The 4,265-nt window shown below is 35.5% G+C and overlaps 1 long non-coding RNA gene across 3 annotated transcripts; it reads left to right on the forward strand.

Annotated features, from left to right (window-relative positions):
* The first annotated feature begins 692 nt into the window (after nucleotides 1–692).
* Nucleotides 693–3,958, forward strand: LOC138225629 (uncharacterized). Of its 3 annotated transcripts, XR_011184098.1 has the most exons (5): nucleotides 693–944; nucleotides 1,034–1,087; nucleotides 1,176–1,393; nucleotides 2,429–2,727; nucleotides 3,529–3,958. It is a non-coding gene; the product is annotated as an uncharacterized lncRNA (long non-coding RNA). The 3 variants fall into 3 exon arrangements; XR_011184099.1 differs by lacking the exon at nucleotides 2,429–2,727 and having other exon boundaries at nucleotides 698–944; XR_011184100.1 differs by lacking the exons at nucleotides 2,429–2,727; nucleotides 3,529–3,958 and adding an exon at nucleotides 1,485–1,627 and having other exon boundaries at nucleotides 698–944.
* Nucleotides 3,959–4,265: the final 307 nt, after the last annotated feature.

Genomic DNA, 4,265 nt, shown 5'->3' on the forward strand with positions numbered 1-4,265 from the left:
ATGTGGTTAATTTGGAAACATTTTTTACGTTCTCCTTCTGACTGTATTAGGTTTATATACTTCATAAAAGTTATAATGTTTTATCCTTTTCTGCGAATACGCTCGTTATCGCAGTAAACAAAAGCATACTTTTTAGAATTTGATTAATAGGGAATATAATATGGAATCACGTATCTAAATAAATAACAATATTCAATTCAATTTATTTTTATATAGAGCCTTTCACAACAAGGCGCTTAACAGTACAATTGAAGATACATTTTGTTATTAGAGAACAGAAGACAACAAATGAGAGGAACCAAAAACTCCTTAGTAAGGAGAGAAAAAACCTCTAGGGGTCCAAGGTCAACTGGTTGCCCAACCCTTTTGGGCATGCTAACATATAATTTAAAAAAGAAAATGATGAGGGTATTAATCCATCCATCCATCATGTTTTCTGTGTGTTAGTACTCCATGCAGATCTCTGTAGACCATTCGATTCCTCTTAAACGATAGCTAAATCCACGATGTCCCTCTTGGATCCATGGCAGTGATGCAGCATCCAACTCAGATGGTACCCAGCCCAGGCACCATCCGGACATGTGGGGAGGAGAATAGGATAATTTGGGTTATGGGTTAATTTGGGTTAACCCTAATTATTATTCCGGAAAATGTTGTATTTCTTTTGTCCATCAGCATCTTTTTTTTTTTTTGGTGAGTTGGAAATGATCACATATGCTTGCTTGTTTATTTTGTAGGTACTGCTTGCCATTCATTACTAGCCAGGTTGCCAGGAGGGCATTTGAGACGGCCGCAATAAATGTAACAGATGCACAGAAGAGCATTGTTGCAGATAATTTAGCACATTCCAATTCTACGGCAGAGAAACCTTATAGAATGCTGACACATGCCAACATCTGCTCAGCAATCGAAGTGATTGAAGGCTTTGCAGAAGAAGGATCGCAGTAAGTGTCACTGTGATCTCAAAATGAGTAAACAAAGTCAGTATCTCACAAAACTACAATTACACAATTACTTATTTTTTTAACTTCAGGTCAAGCTCAGGGGAGAAAACATCAGACTCTGAACAACGCACACCACTTGTGGAGTAAGTTGGAATCTAATATTCCCTTTTCATTCATTTTTTACATTGTGTTACAAAGACCTGTGATATTTTATTTAAATACTTACAACAGATCAAGGTCAAGATCCACTATGGCAGCTGCAGGATTTACTTCTACGAAGTTGGATTATTCTACAGCCTTCCAACAACTGATACAGGTGTTTCCGGTGACATTAGATGGACAGCTTCCCAAAAAGAAGAAGCGTGTTAGCCTGACTGGAAGTCATGACCGTCACTGTTATGACAGGTGGAGAACAGAGCAGAGGAAGATGAGACAGCAGAATATTACTGGTAAATGTACAAATCAATTATTTTCACCAACAAACACTTAATGTAAGTTTAGAGTATATTCTGAGAATGTATATTGTCATTTTCTTTCCAGACCATTACGCTAGTCAGTTACCAACAGAAAGACAGGTAACCTGCTATATTCAAAAGATGGGATGGTCAGCCAATGCATCAACAGCATCTGACGTTCTTGAGAAGTGGAAGACAAACTTGGAACTGCCACCAAATGATAATGAAATTAAAAAGTTTGTAAAGCGTCAAAGCTGGAAAGGTCTGCACATCGTTGTCGATCCTGTGAAAGGGAAGAAGGTCTTGACTTCCAGACGTTTCCAGAAGGGAGAGGTTGTGTGTGATTTTCATGGTGAGGTCATCACAAAGACAGCTGCAGAAGCCCTAATGGAACAGATGCCAGAAGGAGAAATGAAATATTTATCTTTTTTGATGGACCTGTACAAAAAATGTGCATTGACGCTTGTGGTGAACACTGCACCTGTCATCAAGATAAGGAGACGATCGGAAGGCAGATACATTTCTCTAAGAAAAGGGACAACATCAGACCTGTATTAGAGACATTCATAATCAACGAACAGCCCATCCTGACAATTCTGTTTTTGGCAAATAGGGATATTGCTGAAAGAGAAGAGCTCCTCTTTGATTTCAGTGTTTCAAGGAAATCATTTCAAGGAGAAGAACAGGCTCTGGAGTTGTTGGATCACTAAGCATTTAAAACAATACTTAGTAGGTATATGAAAGCACAAGTTTTGCAGATATGTATTTTCTTGTAGCTTGAAATTATGGTTAGAATTCTGTTTATTTTATTATCTAGAATATGGCATTTCTCATTCTCATCAGCAAGTATAGCAAGTATATTGGGGGGGGGTATGCGATGCCCAACAAATGATTTTCAGAAGAGCATAGAGCCAAATTAAATACCCCACTCAATTGTTACTGCAAAAAAATGCCACATGCTGTAAACAAAACATAAAAAGATTTAAAGATGTGAACTATTTTTGAAATTTGTTGACACTATCTGAACAGCACAGCATTCCCAGAATGGACAATGGAGTTTTCAGCAGCATTAGACGGGCAGCCTCTTGGGAAGAGAGATGGAATGAGACCGACTGGACTTCATTAATAACACCGTTCTTATTGAAAGAGAACAGAAAGATAAGTCTGGATAATAATTCTTACTCTGATTTTTTAGTTATTTTCTTTCATTATCTACAGAATAGATTTTTGATAATCATATCGATAAGCTTCTTTTGAAACTGCCCAACATTACCAAACAGAAGAATTTTTCGGCAGGACACCATTTGTGCATCGAAAGCACTGGAGAGGTATATATGACAGATTATTTTCTGCCACTGAAATACTAATTGCTTCATTTCAGTTCATCCTTAGACAAGCAGAAGAAAAAGAAGTTTGATGGAATTAGATGGCATTCCTCTTGGGAAGAAAGATAACAGAGACTGACTGGACTTCAAGAACAGCACCTTTCTGATTCACAGCGAACAGAACACAAAAGATTAGTCTAGGGAACAATTGCTTTATTTTCTTAATTAAAATTTCTGAAAAGTTTAAGGACAACAGCAATGAACACTGTTAATGAGTTAGAGGTTAGATAAACCTGTATTTCCAGTGGTTTGTCATTTCAACAATGTTTTAAAATTGAATTTCTATACAGTGGACACCCTTGACATAACACAAAATGAAACCATTTCATTTTCATTTTGGAGCTAAACTGCTGGGAACATTTTTTCAGTAAACTGTTAAAAGCATATTATGGTCTGAAAGCCAAGATATTATTTGTGACCACATTAATTAATTACTTTTTAAACTGTAAAGTAATAATATGCTAACATGGCTAGTTTCTATCACTGAGCTGGGATTTCTATTTACGACAGAGATCAGTTTCTTAAACAAAATAAAATTGTCTCCATCCTGGAAAATCAGTCACGAATTTGAATAGGGCTTATGGCATTTGATCAGTTTCACAGCCTAATTCTACTGCATTTGTATTTTAATGATTCACAATTGTGAATATTAGAAATTTTAATGCACAGAGTTGTTTAGGCTTTTATTTTTTAATTTTGTTTTCAACACAATCATAATGATTATGCATATGTTATTTTTTGTAGCTGTCACCTGCCATTCACTACCAGAAAAGATGCAAGGATGTACATGAAGAGGTGTGATGACCAGGATGATAGTGCTGCTCAGGACAAAATCACAAATTTTCACCTGCCTAACACCTTTGAAGAAGAAATCAGTAATGCAGAAAAACTGAAAATAGGACTGTGCGAGAGTTTTGTCTTTTGCCTCCAAACTATTTTTCTAATTGTATAATGTTAGCATACCCAGAGGGGTTGGGCAGTCAGTTGATCTTGGACCCCTAGAGGTTTTTTTTCTCTCCTTACTAAGGAGTTTTTGGTTCCTCTCCTCAGTTATCTTCTGGCTTTTACTCTTTCTATATTGTAACATCATGTATCATCACCCAGCTATGTTAAGTGTCTCAGGTCAACCTTGTTATGAAATATGTTATATAAAAATCAATTGAGTTTAACCATACTAGTTGTGAATGCTGTCATATTTTATTGCCATAATTTATATATAAAAAAAAAATATTGTGCAATTAGCTTTTTCAAACTTTTCTATATAAACTATTTTATATATAAACTTTTCTATATATATTTTCTATATAATTTCAATACAACTTCTAATTGTGACCATCATGAACAATGACTGCTTCTTGTTTTGGGATTAAAATATTTTTTTATTTTTGATCTCATAACTAAAAAATGTATGAAACAAACTGTAAGATTGCAATGTATTAAAATTGGCCCCTCATTGTTCTGTGATTCTTACCGATTGTGCA

Source organism: Lepisosteus oculatus (assembly GCF_040954835.1).
Source record: "Lepisosteus oculatus isolate fLepOcu1 chromosome 22 unlocalized genomic scaffold, fLepOcu1.hap2 SUPER_22_unloc_1, whole genome shotgun sequence".
Classification (NCBI taxonomy): Eukaryota; Metazoa; Chordata; class Actinopteri; order Semionotiformes; family Lepisosteidae; genus Lepisosteus; species Lepisosteus oculatus.